The following is a 24,371-nucleotide window of genomic DNA, read 5'->3' as shown; positions in this document are numbered from 1 at the left end:
AGCTTCTTTTTCAGAGCCAGTTCACGTTTAGTTGGTCTCTAGTGTGAGTAGGATTTGCTCACTTGTGTCTGCAGAAGGCTTTACAGACATACATTTAGCTAAGCTACCTTAAGCATCTGCCTAGCATCACAATTAATAAAAAATTCTAGTTAATAAGAGATGCCTGAGAGAAGGTTCTACGTGCTCCTGATTCAGGACTTTGATGCTCTTTCTGAACATGAGGGAAATCTCTCATTGTGAATGAGGTTCTGAAAACCATCCTGAGTCTATCCAAAGGAGACGGTGTGGTTGGCAATTCCATCTTATCACCAAGATGGCTTTGTGAGTTATTGGGGTTACCTAGGCACTAGACAGTGTAAGATACGGAAGCCTTAGGCAACCCTATTGCATGCCATACCCAGCCCACACTCAGGCCAGAAGGCTGTATTGGGTTCCTTTTTAGCTTCCTTTTAATATAAGTTACTTAGAGCTGAAATCAGATGTTACTGAGAATAGTGTTTTCCAAAGTGCCAGCACCTGTTGCATAGCTGAGGACACAGTTCGTGTAATCTGTACCTGTTCCCAAGAAGATCACTCTGGATGTCGTGCTGTTAGGGCTGGAACTCCAGGGACTGACATACATTGCTTTCATGCTGCTACGGAAGATCAGTTGTTCAAGTCAAACCAGCAGTTGCTTAATAAATATCATTTTTTGTTGCCAGCCATAACAATTCAACTTAAACTGATATGGGTGATTTCCTTTGTTCTATATTCATAGCTAAGTTAGGCTGCTGTGTCTCTGTTTACTACACTGCCGTTTGCAGACAGATGGGTGAAATCATGCTGAATTGATAGAGTGAAGGAGGCTGCTGATGGGTATAGTTTTATGGCTAAGACTGGAAGGTAAGAATAGACGGGTTTATGTTAATACATATCTCATAGGGACACCCAGTAAGTGGAAAACTTGGCAGAAGGGACTTAAATGGTTTTCTTACATGTTAATCCCTAAAAAGTGTTTCATCCTGTATGATATTTTTACTTAAGTAGGAACCATCTCTTTCTCTATAACCTGTTAACAAGTTATCACAAGTGTGATTCCAGCCATCTAACTTCCTTCTCCTTTACCATCCCAAATGAATCACTATTTGGAATTTATAACTCCTCTCTAATGGACTCAGGTTTTGCAACTTGCCAACAAGAATTTTAAGTCTAAGTGGTTATTAAAATGCTGCAAAACTTCTGGGACTCTTTAACAATATAACCTGTGTTGTTACGGTTTATGCAGTCCTCCTTTCCCCAGATTATTTTTAATTCCATTGTGGCAAGATACCAGGTGACTATTCAATCCACTAGAAACTGTTCAATCAATGAGGACAAACTGAAAGAATTATTGACGATAGACTTGAAGTCAGGTGCAATTCTTGCAGTGGTTAGGAACTCCCCTCTTTCAGACTGGAGTTTGGTTTTGGTTTGGTTTGTTTGTTGTTTTTTCAAGCGGGGAATCTCAGCTAATAGGTTGTGTGAAAGTACGGTGTTCTACTAAAAAAAAAAAGGCATTTTAAACTAGCTGTACTTTAATTATTGAAGGAGACGGAGATCTTACCTTACCTTGGGAGAGGAAAATAGGCCATTACCTGTATGACGTCAAATGAAACTTTGTGCAGCTCCATTCACCACCCGCCTTACAGCACTTAGTTTTCTAGTAGAACTCTGAGATTATAAATCCAAGACCTGTGGCTTATTACTTCCACAATGACAGAAATGGGCATAACTGCAGTTAATGGCAGGCTTCTTAGTACATTAGCTGCTCCTTTTGGTTTTCCTTCTGACCATTTACTAATGAGGTTACCACTGTCTGCTGTCAGAAGTTGACTTTTGCAGGGGACTAGGGCATATCTGAAATAGAGTACTTAGCAAGCTTCCAAGGGTTTTGTTATTTAATATGGAACAGGTTATCTGGAAATAGAGAAGGACAGAATCAGCTGCAATTTAAACACAAAGGGAAAGTAATTCTTCTAGCCAGTTCAGTCAACTAAACAATGGCCTTTGAAATTCACCAGCCACTGTTTGGTTTATTTTCGCTCTTCCCAGGAAGCAAATGATAAACATGTATTTTGAACAACTGACCTACAGAGAGGCCATTACTTCTGCAGACGCTCTCAGCTTGTCTTATTTTCATGGCTACAAAGACCCAAAGAAAACACAGATCACACTTTATTGGTTCTAGCAATCTATGGCATCTCAGTTCCAAGACAACCGTGGGACCAGGTCTCAAGGTTAAACAAGAGTAAACAGAAGCCATATATATTATTTCTGCTGATTTCAGGAGAGTAGTTCTTTTAGAAATGAATACATAAATCCAAACTGACGTATGGTGAAACTCGCCTTGTCGCCATTAACTTCTCTTGCCACCTACTGTTCCCTTGAATTTGGCTATTTCTCCTGCTAACACAGTATGATATTTGTTTGTCGTTACACAATGGTCTATGATTCTCTTCAAGCTTTATCCAATTGTTTAACAAAATTAACATTCTGGAATTCACACTTCACTTGTCTCCATCAAAACATTTAAATCAAGTTTAAATAGATTTTTAAATGCCTAACTGATTTGCTCATTACACTCAAAGGATGAAGCTGGATGCAGCTGGTACTCTAATTAACAGTATGTTCTCAGAGATACAGTTTATTAAATATACCATGTTGATATCTTTTGTTCTGATGTTTGCACAGTAAAATCAGAAAATGTACTTCTAAAAGAGAAATAACAAAAACTCTTCAGAATCTCAGTGTAATCTAATTTAACAGTAATGAGGAAGCTTTTAACCAAGAACATAATTCACTGTGTTTGGATCAAACCGTGCGTAGGCAGTAAGGTTCCATGCTATTTATGAAGATGAGCAGCTACAGATTTTTATCCAGAACATTGAAACCTAAGAAGTTATCCATGTTCTGTTTTATTCTAGAGATCGCTTAATCTGCCGTTAGTTGAAGCTTGCCTTTCAACCTACAATGTTTAAAATTTACTACTTTAAAAATATTATTTATGGGAGGGAGGGAAAAGGAGGATTGCTTTTAGGTCTAATTCCAAATTTGCTGCTTTGCTTTTCCTTTCTCAATAGGTTTTCTTCATGTCATTCCATAGACACATCTGTAATTCCCTTTTACACTTCCTATCGGCTGTACTTTTTTATTCTATACTTTCATACATTTTGTGTAAGGAGCTTCTTTGGGATTCCTGTAAGCTTTCATGGTTCGTTGATTTTCCAGATCTCCCAAAATTTAATTTTAAAGCATGTATTTTGTACTGCTATTACACTAGTTCTTGTTATTCTCCTGTAATTAAGTGCCACTATGCATGCCACATTTTACTCCACAAATGGTCTCTTTCTTTTACTTAGGACTACTTCCAGGGTAAGATACTGATAGTATGGGTGAAGCTATGCCTATGCAGCAACCAAAACTTAAACACAGCTTTCAGGGGCCTCATTAATCCAATTTTCAAGAGAGTAGGTAAGAGTATTGATTATGTACAATGATTGTTAAGAATTTACTCATCATCTCATAAGACTTTTGCTGGCTGTGCAGCAATTGCTACAACATTTGTAGCAGCTGAGCTGCTTGCATTACCTAAATGTAGGTGCAGCATGTGTAATGAAACCTGCAGGGTGTAGATGTGCCCTGTCTGCACCAAAATCTGGTTTTAAGTCTGTAGAGACAAATCTGTGCTGAGATAACATTTGCCTGAGTTAAAAAAGAAGTGCAGTACTCCATATTGATCTTCAATACAATGGTTCTCTTTATTTAGTTAATTAACCAAATTTCTGAGTACGTGTCAGTGTGTTTATCACAGAGACAAATATAAGGATACCTAAGTGGGAATATTTTCTAGGCAATAATTATTCTGCTTTCTCTAGTGATAATTCTCCAAAGAATTTTCCCCACTGTGTGAAAAAGGAGCCAGAGCTATACTGAATAAGATTGATCTCAGATTTTTCTCTCACTAGTTCAGCTAGTGAGCTGTGTCAGCTAGTGTGAACTTTTTAATGTCTGTAAAAAACACTCTGTTAAGTACGAAAACAGAGACCCTAATCAATGAGATTAGAGGAAGCATGTGATTCTGATTAATATCTACTAATGTCAAGAAACGCTCTCATCACATTGAAATTAAAATAAAACTAATTTAAGATCCAAGCTACAATTAATTCCCTTTGTCTCCTGACCTTTGTTATTTTCCGGTAACCTGTTGTCTTTTGATGAATGTGCTGGAGACTTTGAGTAAAAAAAAAAAAAAAAATCTATTAATTGTTAATATTCTGTCAAACCGCACAAATACTTCAGTCCTTTTGTGATGCTTAGTTCTTATCATTTAGAATGTCTTTTGTTTTTTTCAGTTGTCAAAATTGTTGCAGTTTGAATTGAAACACCAAACAAGTAGTTTTGCTCTACTTTTATGGTGTAATTCAAGCTTAGGCTGCAATATAACTTTTTTTTTTCTTTCTGCTGTTTTTCTTTTCCCCCTATAGAAGCAATGAAATTAAATTCAGTGTTCAGTGGTAAGCATAGCCCAAGACAGACAGACTGTCACAAGGATTTTCTTGTCAGCAGGTTGCATAAATCAGGAATATCCAGAATGTTTTCACTGCTTATTTACCAGAGACATCTGACCACTCTTGATCAGCGCACACAGACATGCACATACATATATATATATATGTATGTATATACACACAGACACATATATGCACAAAATATGAGTCTGCACTGCAAAATCAGAACTATTTGAAATCCAAAAGCCAAATCCACGCACAAAGACATATTCTGCAATTCTTTTTCAAAATACATCAAGGAAATCTCTTCCATACCCCAATTCAAAACTGAATCTGGCAATATTGAAATCCTTGGATTTGCAGTAAAAGTCATTATTAAAATAGACTTCAGGTTTTATTTTTAACCGTCATACATTATTCCATTCACTAACACATTGCTTTGCTGATAATGAAACAAACAGAAGAGAGCCTGTGCATGGAAATGTAATTCTCCACAACAGAGGACCCACACGTTGATCTCGATCTACTTTAAATCCCTGTTTCAGGGCTTAATGATGCCTAAGGCATTCTTTGGGCTCTCTCTGATGGGATAATTTCCACTTGGCATCATTATAAGAAATGGAAAGCTTGGCCTGATAGTCTCATATTCAAGATGTCACAAACCTGGACACTGTCCATAAGGCAGAATTTAGAGCGATGCAGCCGTGCATTGGCATTCAGCTGCACATGGCAGATTCGTGGGGTGAGAGAGATGTTTTGGACTGTGCACCATTCATAGAAATAATTCTGTTCCTTTCAACTTCCAAGGAATTATTTAGGAGGATGTACAAGCTCTAAATATGATTATTCCTGCCCTTTATACAGTCTACTGCAAACTCTCCGTAGGCTTTTAGGGTACTTGTGAATATTTTTACAAACTTGTAAAATGATATATGGCTACAAGATGTTGGTTTTTTATAGAAAATAATTTAACAGTAGAATACAGAAAAATAAAATTATTATGAATTCAATACTGAAGGCGGGCCTTTTGAAATAAACTGTAAGTACTTATACTGCCCTATAAATGTCACTTTCAAAATTTCTAACTATAGTATGGTTACAGAAATAAGAAACAGTCACCAAATAAATAAGTTTTTGCTGGTGGTGGGTTTTGGAGTTGGCAGATAGGATAGGATAGCAAGTCTTCAGACTGTGCTGAGGCCTTAGTGCAGCAATGCTGAACTCAGGTGTTACCCCTTTCTGACTCCCACTAGCATAAAAACTTTCTTACTTGTGTTGCATACTGCTTTAGACTCAAACTGTGCTGTTACGGAGCATGACCTGGAGCTGGATCGTTTCCAGCAGTGCGGCTAGCTGTACAGTTGGATAACAGCTGCAAGCTGATTCCCAGCACACTGTAACGTATCAGTTCCTTATTCAATCACTCTGTGCCGGTTTTCAGATCTTTCTTCTGGACTCAAGTAGTGTTTCACAGTGCCGTGACCCTCTCATCCCCCCGTTCAGCTGGTCTTCTCGTTAAACTAGGAAGATGAGCTGAATAGCTCAAACCCAGTAACGAAGGCAGAAGGGTTTTATAGATGGGAATTGGCCAGGGTTCCTGGTGGCTGTGTGAGTGCTGAGCTCTGCTGCTAACCTATCTCTTGTCTGTGAAAGCACTCAGGTTATGGATAGATACGAGGCGTGTTCTGCAGTGCTCTGGGCAGCTGGACGCGTAAAAGAAAGCACTTATTAATGGAAGTGATTCTCCTGGATGAAGAATTTCTTGGCTTTAGCTGTCAGTTCAGCATCTTGCATGGGAATTACTATCCCTGCAGGACAAACAAACCCCTTTGACTTCTGCATGTGATAAAAGCAGGCCTGCAGTTCCCCTGTCATTGAAACCCTTTCATGTACTGTGACTGCAAGCAATCAAGGGAATCCTCGTGCAACTTGTAGCATTTGGGGGTGAAGTCAACCTTAACATTTATATGTATGGTGTTGTGTGCTATAATACTATTACCAACTTTACTGTGTATTTTTAGTCATAAATCTCGTATTTTTAACAATTGCAGGAAACTAGGGAGTGCTTATTGCTCCTACAGAGCTATAATCTGTATTCAGTTAAGACCCGATAGCCTGGTTACTGATCTGGAAGGCTGCAGCCCTCAGGACCTTTCAGAATGCCTTTGCTTTGCTGAGATGATACAATATGAATACAGATGGGCTGTGGGCCAGTCAGCAGTGGTGGCGATTGCCAAGGCAAGAGGCCAGTCTAAAGCTATTCACTGTTAACAGCCTTTGTGCAAGAATAACCGAGGCTGGGGTTGAACCCTTACCAGAAGAGGGAGTTTCCTGACTTCCTCAGAGTCCTCGGAGCATTCCAGGCCTTTATAAGGCGCTTCTGCATGTATCAGTAATGTGGATATGATCACTGCAAAATGCAAAAGATGATTTATTAGGCAAAAGTATGTGTAGGTATTTTCAGCACTGCCTGTTTCCCATATATTCTCTTAGAGGAAAAGTATGGCCTCACAGAATAGAGGTAGTGGACCTCATGGAAAATAATTGATTACCACTGAGGCAAGGCTGCCATCTGGGCTTTTATGACCGAACACCTCTAAGTCTGAACCTCCCCTAAATGCAGCAACAGTTGCTGCAATTGTAATCTTAAAATCATTAATGGCTTCAAGTCATCATATGAGTCCAGAGCTCAGGGTCGAATTGGTGTGAGGCCCAGGTTGAATATTTCTGAGAATAACTCTTTAAAAGCCTCTCCAAAAGTCGGGTGATATCTTTTTCGATAGGGCTGAAGTTAAGGGTTTTTAGATCTGTAGAGAAATGAACAGGTCAGTGGCGTGGTGAAGAACCATCGCTTTGCTGCACAAACACGGGCCAGTTAAGGTGATTAAATCTCCCCATCACGTCTGAGCAGCAGTAGTTGGGAGTGAGGGAAAAAAAGGAGGAGGTTTGTGCAGGAAGCAGTAATGGGAAGTGGAGCCCTTCCAGCCCAGGTGAGACCCCCAGCGTGACTGCTTCGCTGCTAATTGGCACCTGCACCGGTAGTCTCAGCGTAGAGGTCAAGGACTGAAGGGAACCTGCAGGTTGAACTACCCACCTCTAGGTCAGGCATGGGGCAAGCTGGTAAAGGTCAGGGAATGTTTAAGCCTCAGGCTGCCTGTATTATGCCTCTTACACTAAAGGGAGAGTGTTGGCTTTGCATGTTTTGTGAGTGCCAAATATTTGCCTTCGCATGCTCGCTCACATTTGGGATAACAGGCTAGAAACAGTCATTGTTCCAATAACGTTCAGTTCTGTGTAATAGAATACTATTGCAGGGTATGCTATGTAATAGCTAATTTTATTGCATCTCAGCAAGTAGTACAAACTCTAAATTTTGCTTGAAAATGAAGTGTAAAGCTAAAGTAGTGCATCAATATTATTATCAAAACAAGAAAAGGAAGGAAGCAGTGGCGTAATCAGCCTTTCTATGTACTCTGACCATCAGCTGCTCTATGATAGTTACATAGTTTGTATTCAGAAACAAGTGACAAAATCAGATTAGTGGAAGGTCACAACACATAATGAACCAAATGAGTCCCTGATGGGTAACTGCTGCTGGTGAGGATGAATATAGTCTGCATATTTAATGCACTTGGTTCAAAAGTTAGCTAGCAGACCATCTTCCAGTTCATGCCATTGGCCACTAGGATCCCCACTTTAGAGTAGCTTTTCAGAGAAGGAAATGTGTGAGTGTGAGCATATGTCCTGCAGAACTTAAGGTTGCTTTGGAAGTTTTGTATACAAGTACAAGCCAGTCTATGTTGCAATAAATGAGTAGGATTATTTATTTTCTAAGTCACTACTGTGATTTTTTAAAATTTCTGATTCACAAAGACAAGCGGCTTCATTAACAGTTGGCCTGCTTATTGATACTCTTATGGTAATCAGAAAATGCCAGGAAACTGTGCAATGCTCAGTGCTTAACAGTGTTAGATGTCTGCATTTTTATGCACTGTTCACTGATGAATAGGCAGGAGGTGCAAAGGTGGTGGATGGAAAAGTAGGGAAGGCAGCAGAAAAAAAATCATAGGAGGTAGCTATATGCTTTGCTGTTAGGACAACAGTCTTGGGTCTCTTTCCAGCATTCAGCTTGAAGCGTTTGATAGGTGTTGAATAGTGATTGCCTGATGTATAAACTACTGAAGGTAGTTCTCTTTTACACAGTGTTTACCTTCAGGGAAATCCAAGGGTCACGGTACGCAAGACTGTTGTGTGTATGTTTTTGCATAGAAATTCAGGCTTCTATCTGACCAAATGCGTGAGAACATGACTACTGCAGCTATCCATGCACCCAATTTTTAAAAAGTGCCTTGATCCTTTTCCATGGGTGTTGGAAAGTGGAAGTCGATCCCACTTGCTGTTTCAAAAGTTAAAGTCAATGGTTGCCAGCAGACACAGCGTAGTAAACATTTCTTAAAAAACAGAAATAATCTGGCAGCTTGCTTCTCTGACAGACCTGACGGGAGATTCTTGCTCTCCAGTGGTGACTGTTGTGCATCCTATGCTTCTTAAACAGGAGGAGCTAGTAAGGTTTATTAGTTCAGCTCTGCAATTCCAGGGAATTGTCTGGACTTGTGTTATATAAATTCTTTTCTTCCTTGCATGGACAAGGCAATCGTGTAGCAGTTGTTGATAGCTGTTGCACAGCTTACAGGGGCATCGCCACGTTAGTGTTATTTGAGACAGAATCATAGAACAGGATATCTTTAAAACAAATACACACAATAAAGTTAATTTTTCTTCTTCAAAAGCAGTAGTGTTTCCTTGCCTTGCCAGTGGAGGGGTCTCTAACAACATGGTTTTGAGCAACCTGCAGTGATCACTGAAGTACAGTGAATGGCGTGTACACAAACCTAGCATCAATTCTCACTGTCCCCATGTTGAACTAAGAAAAATGAACTTGGAACCTCCAAGTGAGTTTTGTGTGTCTAATTTGTTAAGTTTTGTATGGTTTTTGATGTGGACACAGTTGTGCAGGTTACATCCAAGTCATATTTGTCTAGCTGAAATTTCAGACTAGTTAAATCTTACTCTTAACTCAGAATAGTGTTTTTCTTTTGTTGAATGGTAGTAGACATCTATGCAACTTTGTGGGTTGAATTCCCAGTGGAGGAGAAGTCAGAGCCACAGAGTGAACGTATTCTAAATGCGACTTGTTATGTGCATCGGTGCTGGAACAGAAGTAGTCACAGATAGCAGATTGGTGACCCCTTCTACAGAACACCACTGCCAGGGAGTAAGTTCTTGTGAAAGGACTGATATCCATCAAAGAGCAAAGCAGAGAGCAAACTTTCCTGCCTTTAACACGACAGAACTTTATCTAACAAAAATATAATCAGCACTTGTACTGTCAGCATGTCTTCCAGAGAGGGAACATTTGCTCACACACTGGGAAGAATGCTTTGAAGACGGGGCAATGGTGCCACCTGGTGAGGGCTGACACCGAGAGTGCTTCTCAGGGACAAGAGAGGTCCAAACCAGCACATTAGAGGTAAATGCAGTTTGAAGTGTTACTGTGCCTTGTGCAAATAAAGAAGCCTGTAGTTTTGTGTGATAGTTGAGTCAATACATGACAAGAACGTTGGTTATTGGCATGCTGGATGTGCAAAAAGACCTGTAAGTCTGTACTATTTTTTTAAGAGTAGGGTGGCACAATGGTGCACACTTGCACTATACCTTTTACACTTACCACTTAAGGAAGGTGGAACTAATTTATTGCTGTTTACACACCCTTAGTGGTTTTCCAACCTTCCCAGCAGCACATAATCATAACAGTGTGAGAACGCTGTGGTGCTGCACACAATCGCTCACTTGTTAGGAGCTGACATAAAGAGATGCTCAGTCAAAGCAACAGTCAAAACTATCAGCAAAAGGAGATAAAAGCAAGATGGCAACTCGAACCAGATGGAGTCATGCTTCTTTTGTGTATATAAGATTTCTTGTGCTGATTGTAGCTTTACCCTGCCATATGTAGGTCACTTGGCTGGCAAACTATTAATGTCTGCTAGATCTGCTATAGTTCGTGCAATGATAAATTACTCTCTGTCCTGGGAAATGTGTGTTAAGGTTAGCCGTGCATTTACCTTCCTGACAGGCTCAATGTGGGCAGAGGAAAACAATTAACCCGTTTAAGGGCAAATATTCTGAGGAAGAAATTGCACATAGGAAGACCCAAGCAACGCTTCCCTTGCATGAAGACATAATGGTTCAATTATGTCCAAACAGATCAGTTTAGAATGATGAATGGAAAAGCTTTTATGATAGTGGCTTTTCAAATGATTTGAATAATTTGTTTATAGCCCAGCCAAAGCAAGTTAAAGTCAGTGAGAAAATTTCATGGTTGATGGGGGGGGGGGGGTTGTATCAAAAAACTAAGCTGAGTTCACCACGTTCAACTGAAGTCAGCCCTGCAGTTAGGAGGGGGGAGATGAACTCAGCACAGAGCTTAGCAGAAATGAAGTTAAGTCTTTCTGAGGAATGGGAACTTACTGCCTACCTTTCAGTTATGCAGACAAAATAAGGCCAGTTGAGGGAATACGGTGATGAGGCTATAGAATAAGAATCAAATAAAATGACCCAAGTGTAAAAGGTTTTGAAGGAGGGCAGATTTCATCTCCTTTCTTATTGGTGGTTTGCCATGTTTGGCGCTGGCACAGAATGCTGAACTGAATTGGAGCTTTTATTAGCAGCTTGAGACAGAGACGTTTTGAATTCCTTTTGATTTATGTTATGCAGCGCTTTTATTTTATGGGCTTGACAAAGAGCAGAAAGACCTTTCTGCTGGACTTTGTATGTGCGGTATCTTTGTACATCTTTGCCAGCCGAAGTGGAACTCACTTGCTTTGACATTGGCTGAGCAGCCACTCAGTGTTGAGTACGTACTTAATCTTCACTCTGACACATCCTCTGGTTATTAAAAGATGCCAGCATTTGCCCAGATTTCTTGTCATTGATGTATGCTGGGGACTCAGATATCTGTCTGGGCATTTTTCAGAAAGCAAGGAAGGTCCTTGGGAGCTCAGAGTCTACACTTCAGATAGGCTGTGATTCCGTCACGAAGAACAAGAAGAGAAATGAACTGAGCAGAGAGTTAGAGCAACGCGTTCGCAGAGCTATGATTCCTGTTCTGAGGTTAGGGAGACGATGGGAGCATCTGAGCTAGTGAGATGCCGGGGGTGTGGGAGAGCATTTCCACTGTGCAGGTGAATCCAATTTTTCCAAAGCTGAAAGGTAGCAGTGATTGAAGGACTGAGAGAGGGAGTAAATGAGGGCAGGGGTCCTAATGGAATCTCCTGCCTTGTGTTGGTCAATATAGAAATGAACAGATCCCAGACCTGCATAACTTCCTCCTCCTGCTGACGCTTCTTTTACAGCTGACCACCGGAGCAGCTTACTTGTGAAGGCTTTTAGGATGGTATCAAGGCTGGCAAATAAACAATAGGATCACTGGTTGAAAGAAAAGAGAAAACAGGAGGAATAACAATAAAAATTAAGAATGCATGAAAAAGAGAAAACATCTAGAAGGGAAGGAAAGAAAAAGATGGAGGATGCTGTGATATCTATGGGATTAACAGAGAGTGAACAGGAAAACTTGAGAATCAGTGTTTCTCCTTGATGGTACAGGAAAGGAGAACGACCTATTCCTAAGAGAGAAAATCTATCCAAACTGGAGCTGTGCAAGTTAGTTGGTCAAAATCTCCCCCAGTAAAACGTAGATTAAGATAGACCAAATAATTCTGTGACTTCTTGCTGAATTGTTTGTGTGGTCCTTCTGAAAACAAAGCATTTCAATTTTTTAAAGTAATAGTAATAAAAAAAATGTAAGTGCCCCAATCATCAGTCATGTTTTCTTTCATCAAATTGAAAATTTTAATGTCTGAAGTCACCAAAAAACATTATCTTACTGGATTTAAAAAAAAAAAAAAAAAAGGAAAGACTTTAAGGACTTAGTGTACATCTAATTTCTTTAATAATTGTTTTCCAGATCAGTGATGAAATAAAAAGTCAGCTGCTCACATATATGTATTCCAACCACTTTCCATTATTTAGTAATGTTGTAACAAACACGATCCTGGGATTTCTGAACTTGCTGTAGCACATTGGATCACTGATCCATCTGGAGCGACATTCTCTCTCTAGTTTCGCCCAGTTCCTGACATTTTAATAGAAGACAAACAAAGTGGGGGAAAAAAAAAATAATAATCAGTTACTGTTCTCCTCTCCTAGGTTGAGGTACTGAGTTGGGTAAGGGAGTCTGTCAGTACGCCCTGAACCAGAATGCTGGTTTCCTGATCGTCATCTCCCATGACTGTGCAGGGATCTGTTGGTCGTGACATTGTTCAGCACTTGTTTCAAACTCACCTGAAGTGTTTGAATGAATGGCATCGTGATGGCAGCAAGTGTCATTGTATCCATCATCTGGCTAAATAATGAAGTGCCCAGATGCTCAGCAAACAGACTAGTGGGTAATATATGACAGCAGGTCTGAGCCTTGCTATTGATTTGTGAAAGTGACAGGACATCCCAAGCAGAATTCTTAGCCAGTTAATTTAGTAAGGGTGAAAATGGGCATGTAAGATGGTTGTTCTCACACTGCTTAGCTGTAGGCATCTGATTTACAAACCTAGTCTCCCATTGATTCCTATATAGTCAGCAGAAACTGAGAGTTCCTCCACTATTTTGTCCAGCAAGGACACAGAACAAGAGCCTAACCTAACTCAGATTCATGATTCTAACGTGGTTGAGGTTATTCTTTGTGTAATGTGGATGAGCATGAGCCTATTGGTGGTAAATGAGATACGTGTATTTACTGTAGCATAGAGCATAGTGGTCGTCTGTAAATGTACTCACAACAAAGCTGTATGAGAATGTGGATGGAAATTTGTTAGAAAGGGTTCTAAAATAGAAGCTTTATAGGACAGTAGGACAGTCTTGTCCTGTGGTTGGTATTCCAAGTGCTAGAAACTACTTTCTAGTAGAGAAGTGTAAACTGCTACATGTGTATAGCACCAAAGAAATGTCCTCAAAGATAAAATTCCTATGTAGTGGAGTTTTACAAGTGCTGATCTTTTGAAGGAACCTATTTTGGGACTCCCTCTTGGCTTCTTTCCCAGGTTTTGGAGAGACTCCAGGTTTGGCAGGAACCTGGCTTTTCTGGCAGAAGTGAAATACATTTTCCAGTCATCCTTCCGTGAGATGCATGGCAACAGAAGGTGGTGAACTGGTGGTGGCCTTTGAAGGTGAGGCTGATATGGGAATGCCTCTGGATTTAAGACTTCAATGGCAGCTGACTTAGCTCACCAAAAACTTTATTCAGTCTTTTAGTATTTGAATTTTAAAATGGTTTTGAAGCATGCACAGGTTAAGAATGCAGTTTCACATGATTAATCTAAAAATACTGGAAGAGTCTTTTAAAACAGAATAAGTTTGACTTCTTCGATTTCAGCATGTGTTCCACCAGATGAAGGAATTTTGTAGAAGCTAAAGAAACCAAAATAACTTTCAGAAGCATTTATAGTGCATTTATATACTTCTGCTGCTTGCCCATCAAAGGAGATTATCTTAATCAGCAGAGGATAAATGGAACCTGACTTGCAATTTGTGAAAATAAACACGGTACATTAAGAAGTAAAGTTACTAAATCAAAAAGGAGGGTATGAATATCAATGGGAACAATGTACTCCTTAGATTAAAGCCATTGCTGGTGGATATTTAAGTCTAGACCAGAGGCACATTCAGAGGCACATTTTCTCATGCTGTGAGTAGGATTTTCACCATGCTTCATACCCTCCCTACCCCACTCATATGAATGCACCTACTGAATACAGCATACAATTGGTTTCTTGTTTTCTGGGACAACCTGATAGGCACTGTGCAGCACAGTTGCACAAGGTGCAAATAATATCCACAGTAGAGAGCTGCCAGATGCAGGTGTCTGCAGCCGAAAGATTTCTTCAGCCTGCAGCTGAGGAGTAATCCTGAAAAAAGCAGCCCCAAGGGAGAGTCAGGTGAAACTGATTGTCTCAATGGACTGTATTTGATACCCTGACTGTACATTAACCATGTCTGATTCAAAACAGGAAATAGATCTATGGATATTCCAGCATGGTATTTACTCCATTCTTATTGCTTTCTTATTAAGAATCAATGTTACATACTGCAAGATAAACTGATTTACCAGTATGACATTTGCCAGGAAAGCCATGTCATTGAAGAAGACAAACAGGAAGCCTGTGTTTCATCTACTCCTTGTCTGAGGACCCAGGACCATTACTACGCTTAGGTGGGAGTTTTGCTTTCAACAGAAGTTGGGGAAGGACATTTAGTATTGTTTCAGCAGAATACCTGGCCTGAAAAGGTGGTGAACCGTGACTGAACAAAAGACTAGCTTCCCCGAAATTTCCAGGAAGTTTGATCTCTTTTTTGAAGTACTGACACCCTCAGAGTTAGGAGGTTAACCTCACCGGGAGGCATTCAGATAAAATCCAAGTTGTTTTTTACTTCCAAGCCCCGCTGATTGGAAAACTGAGATTATTCAGTATTAACAGAGGGTCCTTGATGCCTCTAAAAGCCTAGTTACTTCTAAAAATAATATTTATGTATCTAGTATGCAAAAATTTAAGTGTTTAAAGTCAGGTATTTAGATTTTAACATTTTGGTTTAAGACAGCTTGCTTTATTTTCCTTAACTTCTCCTACTCACTCAGTTTTATATTTGAGAATGAACATTGTTCTAAGGTTGCGCCATACAGGAGAGCTTCTGTGCATATAAAACCAGACCTGATGATGTACTGTATGAATCTGAAGGCAAGCTGCAATTATATAGTAAAAGGTCATGGAAATTTTCCCAGAATATTTTACATAAACAAGTTATTTGTCCATTCAATAAACCTGGAGTACTTCAAAGCAACTGTTTGTGTTATGGGCGAAACAGAAAATTTTGGTTGGCAGAATGCCAACCTCATACCTCGAGAGTTGTCAAGCACATACATAAACATTAGGAAGCTAATATGTTTGTACTGAAGGGACAGCTCCAGCCAAAAGCATATTTTTGGGTGGAACATCCTGATGTGTTCGTGCATATGGCCTATTGGTGGAAACAAAATGACCGGTGTTGGCTGGCTAGTTTGGTTTGGGAGGCCTGGCACAAGCAGCATTCGTGCACAGGTTGCACTTAAATTTATTGCAGGTAGAAGGCTTTGTGCTTCTTACTTTCTTTCTGCTTTTAGAGCTATAGGGTGAAGTCTGGGGTCATAGTATCTGAGATTGTTATTTGTTAGGTTCATAGGAGGAAGATACAGTTTCTAACTGAGAGCAGAACTGGTGTCTCTTGTGTTATACTGCAGGAACATGGGCCTCTCATTAGTCTGTGGGGAAAAAAAAAAACTAGCAAAAATGTGAAGCTGGGTAGATACTATAAAGCTGTATTCATGGATATTTATTTAAATGCACTCAGTTCAACTGTGCTCAGATTTTACTTTTTATTTTTGATTGTGCCTTCAAGCATACGTGTGGTTGTTTATCCCAGTTCCTTGGCAAGCTGCATATAGAGAGAGAGTTAAGAAAAAGAGGCTGGAGACTTTTTTACAGCTTGCAATAACTGACCATATAACTCACTGGCAGTTTCACAAAGAGCCAAATAGACAAAATCAATTGAAAAGCAATAGTTTTTCAAACCCTGCCAGGCTGTAATATATTTATGAATAAAGCTATGTATTACCAACAACTTCATAAATACCAAAGTCTGCCTGCATGAAATTACAAACAAATGTTTTAGTCATGCCATCCATAGCTTATTACAGATAATGAAAAGCTTATCTAATTGTGAGATTTACTCTGTTCTTTGCTTGTGTGTGTAAGAGAGTGAGGAGGTTTACTGTAGCGGACCATATTTTCCAGCAAAAAATAAACCCTCTGAAGGAGAGCAGGCTGATTGTAGGGAAGCCTTTCCCAGCTGTAGAACTGTTTCTGTGGAGCTATTTAGCAGAGGTTTTTCCAAGAACCCCTCTCTGAGAAGGTAGGTTCTTCTTTATAGAGAAATATCTATGAGAAGCAAACTACACTGAAATTTTGGATTGTGCTCAACTTATTTTGGCAGGTCCCCAAAGTATGCAGAAATTTGTCCTCTGAATTTTAATAAGCCGTTTTTTCCTTCACTGATTGTGAAGAGTGATCCCAGAAAGACCAGCTTCTACTCATACTTGAGTATCTAAACTGGGTACCTAATTTGAACCAGTTGTGGATGCTGTTAAATGGTGGGGAAACCTAAGAAATGCAGAACTCTGGTCTCATCACTTTTACTGGCTCCGCTTGAAAATCTCAAATTTATTATCAGTGCAGTATCCATTACTTGCCTTTTGTCTTCTAGAGGATTTGAGGTGCTTGAGATGAATTGTGTTGTTCCTGCCATGTCAGGATGACTAATGAATCACGCCTAACTTCAGCTTTAACAGAAGCAGCTTTTAGGTACTGTAGCTGCTTCTTGAGGTAGGCTGAAGGAAGAAGAAAAAAAAAATTGATTTCTGACCAAGTGATAAATACATCATAATGCCTCAGTAATATTCATTACAGTGTAGCTTATATACAAACATTTTCAAACTCTTTTTCATCTGGGTCCTAAGTACTTCACCTAAGCAGTAGAAGGATGCTATAGGGGAGGTTCTGCTGAGCTTGTCACCAGTGTTACTGTTATTGATAGCTCACATTGTGACCAAATAAGAGCATCTGTGCATAGACTAGGCCGTGGAGAAGTTGAGTTCCTTATCAAAAACCTTGTTGAGAACAGTCTGTTGAAATAGTATAGTTTTCAGCCTTACCTTGTGTTTCCCAGATCTGTTTGTACAGCTGGAGCCATGCAACCATGCATTAAAACGGCAAAACTACAGCAAACCAAAACAACCTACCAAGACTTCTGAGAAGTGACGTGTTTCTCAGCTGTTACAAAGTGAGCTAAGCTGACCTCTCACTAGTCCTTTTTCTCTTCCCACTGCAGGAGATACTTCAGGGGCCTGAAGGGTAGACTGAACCTCCAGCTGCCAGAAATTAGAACAGCTGGTAAAATTTATTAGGTTATTTTGAGGGCCAGCACATTGCCTGCCGACCCAGGGGAGCAGGAGAGTGGTGTAGAGGTCAGCCCAAGTTAGCGTCTGACTTTTGTGTTGCTATGGTCTGTCTTAGGTCTAGCTTATTTCAGCAATGGAAGAAAACAATCTAGATCCTGTTCAATAGCAATAATTACAGGGTAGTGAACTAGTAATCTCTTGACATACCTTCTAGCTCTGTATTCTAGAGGACAATCTGCCAGTGACTACTTTTTTTTCCATATGTGGGCCAGAACTTTCAAATTGGATATTTTTAACTTTGCATTCATGATGCTCCCCTGTGTTGAAATGGAAGGGCACAAGTTGAATTGGATCAGCAAATAAAGCTCCACTAATTTGGGTTTCTCATAATCCAAATCCCTACAAACACCTAAAGGAAAGATAAATCAAACTTTAATTTATTAAAAAGAACAGAGGAAGAAAGAAAAGATAATAAGGCAATGTGAGGCTATTTCTCTGTTTGTTAACCCCAAGGGCAAACTTGCTGGCTGCTGCCTCACAGTGGACTGGGTCAATCAAAGAATTACATCCAAGGGAATCTGAACATCATTCTTTCCACTTTTTTACATTCTGTTATGATGCCAGGTTTTTGAAAGGATATGAAGAAAAAGTTGGCAATGGGAGGCAGGAGGAGAAAGAGCAAGATCATAATTCAAGCTTTCAGCCTGCCTGTTTTTCCTGTAGTGGTTGTGCAATGCCAAAAATGCTTGCGTGCAGACTTCACGTGTAGTTCTGATCATTCTCACCTCTGATAAATTTCAGGCCTAGAGATGGAGATGGTACAACAGCCATGCTGTCAAGAATGCTGGCATTCTCCCCAGCTCTGTGCACAGGATCCACCTGGCAGGTGCTTATTGATTGAACCATCTGGTTCTGCATTATAACTGCAAGAATGCAAAACTTGCATGAAACGGGATAGGCATCATCTGTGCAAGGCACTCACTGGATTCAAAGTCACTGCATTAACATTGACAATGGCGTGGCAAAAATGACTGATTTGTTATGCCTCACTGCATCCGAACGATTGTCTTTAGTGAAACGTAGTCAGAAAGAAAATGCATGTCTGATTAGAAAATAAACCACAGTCGTTAGACGTTAGGGAGAGAAAAGCTCTACCCCATCAGTGATAAACAAACCCTGTATTGATCTGGAATTGCTGGTGCATATCATCCTTTCCCTTATGTGACAGGATATTAGAGAAGAGATGTAAGTAGTTTTACAGTTGCGTAGCTTACCTAATAAGGAGGTCAAAAAAAAAGTCTGTATTCGTTCAGTTTGTTTTTCTCTGTGCTTGTTGAGGCATGTTGGCATCCAGGCAAGTTCAAAGATTGCTGTGACACCAGCAGTGTTTGTCTCCAAACAGGGGGCTCTGTACCATCTCTGTTCTTTGCCCAGCAACATGCGTAACGCCTCATGTTTTGTTAGATAAAATTAACATTAATATCTTTTCAGACTTCAAAAGTTGGAGGAACTATGAAATAGCCAGTTCTGGCTCTTTGTGCCTCATTCTGCAAAAATTTCCCAGTAAGACTTCTTCCTCTTTGAGCAGCGTGTAATGCCTTAGCATCATGCAGCTTTCCCAGGCTGTGCAAGGTGCAGTGGCTGATGAAGAGTGTGAGGCTTTGAAGCCTCATGGCCCCTCCTCAAGTGGTGCAGCACTCCTTTCATTGTATCAGTGTTTTCAGGAGTCAAAAGCACAGCAGAAGCTGGGCAGAAATACTTTGCAGTGAAAACAGTGGATTCCTCAGCGATTATTTGTAGGGCTCTAGCACAGAAATATAATGCATGTTGCAAACTTTTTTAGGGATTTTTTTTATCTGTTGCATATCATACAGCTAATATTATCTAGTAACATGGTCTCAATTAAGTTACCTGGAAATATTTGTTTCTCTGTTCCTGAAGAAGACCTCCGGAAGTTGTCTTAATTCAAAGTTCTCCATACATGTAAGGAAAATCCAATGTGGATGGAGATACGCGAGTTTATTCTTGATCTGTGTAGTCTCAGTACAGTCCCTGGGCTCTGCTGCTTGTTCCCTAAATTGCAGGGGTCACGAGGAATGAATATCGGTTGTGTCATGCCTAAAGACTCTTTCATAACACAGAAACTTGAAGGTGCAGAATTCAGGTCTCAATAGAATCAATGTCTTTGGAAATAGTCTCCATGTACCTTTGTGTGTGTGTGTGTGTATGTTCCTAAGGTTCAAAGGGAGATGTGTGTGGTACTCATCCCATCCTATATCACCAGCAGGGTTATGTCTGGAAAACCCCTGATCAGGGCTGCCATCTGAGTGACAGAGCTAACATTAGCTGGGTGCAGAAGAGCACTGGTTTTGCAGAGCAGAGGGCTTAGTCGTGGCTCTTAAGTTGTAGCATGAGCAGCTCAGCCTCCTGTTCTCAGTCTCTCTATCCAGTTTCTGAGGACAGAAGAATCTCAGCCCAATGGACAGACACAAGCTTCTGGTACCATGCGTTGTACAAGGGAATGGAGCTGGAACTTGGTAGGAGAGGCAAGGAGAAAACCAAATTTTGCTGGTAAGGGGGACAGGAAAGATAAAACAGAGCAGCAGCAGGTGTGGGGGGTGGGATAGTTGCAGGCTGTGGTTTTCTGCCCACATCTGGTTTTCCTCTCTTCTTTGTCATGGTATTTGTTACGCCGATGCATGCCATTACAGAGTGAGCTCTGAACCTAGTGTGTCCGCACAGGCCTTAATTCCCTCAGGCAGGCTTGTGCTACAGTGGTTCTTTAATCACTGTGGTTATCCCAGCAGGGTCCATATCCAAAATGAAAGTAATTTAAAAGTAGCTTGTGAATACTGAAAAAATAGTTGAATTTTTTTTATTTTAATAACAGCATAATACCAATTGTTTACATCTATTGGACCGATTATGTTGTAAATGTTACTTGTCCTAGTAAAACCATAGTAAAAATCTATTAAAACCCTAGTAAACCTACAAAATGATTTTATTATACCAAGTTTAATTCTCTGGGTACAGACTCTCTCACCAAAATTCACCTCTTCATCTACACGTCTGATTTTGAATCCGGTATTATTCTCTCTCATGGGAGAAAATTATAAGCAAGATTCACTAGGAAGTTACAGGCGGATTACATTTTTAATTATTAGTATCTTATTTATTACTTGCTGAACACTGATGAGGCATTTGGCATTGCACTGATGCATTTGAGGGAGCTTTGTTCTGCATCTGGCTGTTGAAAGTGAGTCACATGCCTGTGTGTGGGGGGATATGAAGAAGCAAAAGATCCTAAACTGAAAAGGGAGCAAGTATCTTTATCCTGTGTATTTCTAGATGAAAGTAGTTGAGGAATACTAGAAACTTAACTCTTCTAATTCAGTAGTGTAGTATCTGTAATATGTGAAAATAAGCTTCTGATCCAGGCTTTTGCTGCAATATTAAATTTGTCCTTTTGCAAGTAAGTGATAGTCACTGAGCAGGCCTTTTGGTATCTGTCAAAATGTACATTTAGTTGACTAATATGAAGAGGTGGGAGGCTATATGCCTTTTATCTACCCTCGAGCAGACATGTTTAAGACTGTTTAACTTTCACTGACGTTGCCAGCAATATCTGTTAAAGATTATATTTTCTCAGTTTCAAAATCTATTCAGGTGAGACAACAGGTAGAGTTACAGTCAATGTTTTGAAGTTAATCTGTCTTTTTTTTTTTTTTTTTTTTTTTTTGCTAAGGGTAGCGTCTCTTTTTTTGCTGGAGAGGAAGCCTGCCCAAAGTGACATCATCTGAAGTTAGGTTCAGAGAAAGAGGAGGTGGTGGGAAGTATCCTTGGAAAGAGAGAGAGATCTTAACATTCTCCAGCCTCCCTTCTTAGCCCAGCATCAGATTAGAGTGTCAGCTATACACAGAACATGGGCTTTTGGGGGGACAGCATCATTTGAACAGGTGAAGCAGGGATCTTGCTAAGTTACAGACTCGTATGAAGGCGGGCAGCAAACTGCAGTGCTTTTACAGACCCGTGGTCTGTGCATCTCCTCTCGGCATCACTAGAAAATTTGATTCATATTGCTCAGGATAAATGAGGAGTGTAATTAAGAAATAAAGAGTTGGGGCTATCAGGCTGTCAAATAAATAAATAAAAAAGGAGAAGAACAGAAGGGAATAGTATTGAACTAAAAAGAAACTTTTGCTGGCATTTCCTACTTTTTGAGTACAGTCTTAACCTGGTGTGTGTGCGTTATACCCATGAAATACACGTGAACAATGTTAAGGAGGGGAGTTTTGTTTCAGCTGGTGATTATTTTGTTACAGCCAGCCTTTGTAATTTGTATCCTTTTGAGTTAAGATTATCCAGAGGCTTTGCTTACTCATTAAAATTTGAATCAAACACACTGAAACCTAACAGCAGGTAATGTTAATGAGGTTCATGCCTGAACCTTATGTTTTATAGTCTTTTGAAACCTTATTAAAGTTTGTTGTGACTTCTACACTTGATACATTCTTGAAAGGCAGCTGGATGCCCAGCAGTATTGACCAGAATTCCATATCACAGTTGTTGATAGCACTAGCAAACACGATATTTAAAGAAAAGGGAATTAATGAGAAACCGGAACTGCATTCTCAAGTGCTGTCAGCTTGTTCTCCAGAAAAAATATTGATTCAGATTGCTAGAACACCTACCTGTTTGACCTTTTTCACTTACATTCACAGAAAGATTTACACAATCTTGAGAATACAGAATACACACTTCAGAATGTATATAAGAAAACTTGTCTGTGTGTTTCTGAAGACACAATTCTTATTTTCAAACTGTTGGTGAACGTGGTGGTGTTTCATGTAGTGGGCTATATGAAGCTGTACCAGAAAAGTTAAGAGTACCAAGTCATGGCACCAATGCCCACATACTATCTACAGTTATGTCGGTGGGCTCTGGCTTTCTGACGTGTTGTAGCTGCACTCGTCTAGTCACACCACTGGAACTCCAGTAGATAACCACAGAGGCCGGTCAGCCCATGAGAGCAGCGAGTGCTGTAGAGCTCAGAACGATTCAAGCAAGTTGTTAGCAAATTGGAGCTGTATGAACTCTTCCAGTGAACCATCTTCCTGACAAAATTACCCCTTTTTCTGCTTTTGAAAGCAGATCATGAATTTGTGACTCATTCCTGTGTAGTTTACTTCAAAGGATTTTATCTTTCGGTTACAGAGTTTGTCTACACAATTTGTAATCGGTCATCTAAGATGCAAATTAGTCTGTTTGAGCTTTGAAGTTTATTAAACAGCTTTTGCTGTTTTCAGAGTATTTGTAAACATTCATAACTGTTGCGTGATCTTATACATGAATAATAAAATCTTTTCCGTATGCAGCTTTTATTCTTTAAAGCAACAACGTTGACAAATGCATTTTCGTTTCATTTTCCCAAAGCTAGACTGAACTGCATTTACATGAAAGATTCATATATTATTTACAAGCATTTTTGAAAAAAATTTGAAAAGGAAAACATAGGATTTGGTAGATAAGCTATTAAAAATATTTAGGTAGTTCATACGAGAAGGATTAAACTGTAGTGATAACATCACCTTGGAATTAGCGGTTTCATACAGCAGCTTCTGTCATGTAGAAAATTACTTTTTTTCTACTATAGTTTGCCTATTGAGCTTTATAAAGTCAGTTGCCTCTGTGGTCTGCATTACAACAGCTAAATGAGTAGTTTAAGGAGTTTTTAAAACATTTTTATTTTTATTACAAAGTTAGTAAACTAATGCGAATAAAGTATTCATGAAGAAGTCATTAAAGCTCTTAACTTCATATTAAACTCATACATTTCATCTCTGAAGAAAATGGTGGATGGTGGACTCTTAATCATTAGGACAACTTGTTATTAATCCTTTTATAAGCCATTTAGTTTTATCAGGGCCAGTTTTTAGTAATGTCAGATGAACATGCCATTCTTGAGAAAATTCCAAAACGCTGCCGACTGCTGCTTGCCTTGAAATGGTACAGAGTGCTAGCTCCCCCTTCTACGTTTAGATCCTCTGACATAATTTTTATCACAGCGTATCACAGAAAAGAGATGTTACATTTAAGAGAAAGGGAATTTACCACCACTCAAAAGCTTTTTCTGCTTTAACTGTGAATCTTATATATTCTTGGCCCATTTGAGACAATATTGGCCTTGGTCTAAAAGCTCTTCTGTCATTTCTTGTCAGTACTGATACTCAGGCAGTTCCTCCCTCTTCTGAATATGCCAATTTCTGCATTTCTGTGCCATAACGCTGTGGGATGGGGAATATGTGCTCTGTCATACTGATCCATAAGACCACAAAGCACTTCCATTATAGTGAGGCACAGTGCAGCCTTACTGAAGAGTTGTTGAAAATAGTCATAAACTAGAGGCAAGAACAGACATCACAAATTTGGTTTAGGAGGGGTAGCATCCCCTTTTTTTCACACTCCTGGTTTACTGTGAAAGGAGGTACACGGAAAAAAGGGCCTCCTCCCCAGCCAAAGTTCTGGAGGCAGAATGGAATGCGTATAAAATACTTCCAAGAATTAGCTTATCAGATTCAGTGTCCAATATTTGCAACTTTTTTTTTCCTTTGGCTTTTAAGGCAGATGAGGTAACTGAATTTTATATGGTGTTTCCTCATTGGTTTGTAAGGGGTTATTACAGCTGTTTATTGCATTTCAGAAGGCATGGACTTGTTCCTGTTCCACAGAGGACCATCTGCAAAGCA

The 24,371-nt window shown here is 39.7% G+C and overlaps 2 long non-coding RNA genes across 14 annotated transcripts in view; one reads left to right on the top strand and one right to left on the bottom strand.

Moving 5' to 3' along the window:
- LOC310882859 overlaps positions 1-24,371 on the top strand; it is a 178,547-nt gene that overhangs the window by 71,530 nt on the left and 82,646 nt on the right. The gene's annotated exons all lie outside the window — the stretch shown is intronic.
- LOC310882862 overlaps positions 1-24,371 on the bottom strand; it is a 94,563-nt gene that overhangs the window by 64,929 nt on the left and 5,263 nt on the right. The gene's annotated exons all lie outside the window — the stretch shown is intronic.

This window comes from Anser anser (genome assembly GCF_964211835.1).
Source record: "Anser anser genome assembly, chromosome: 16".
NCBI classification, from domain to species: Eukaryota; Metazoa; Chordata; class Aves; order Anseriformes; family Anatidae; genus Anser; species Anser anser.
This window is presented reverse-complemented; position numbering and strand designations above follow the sequence as displayed.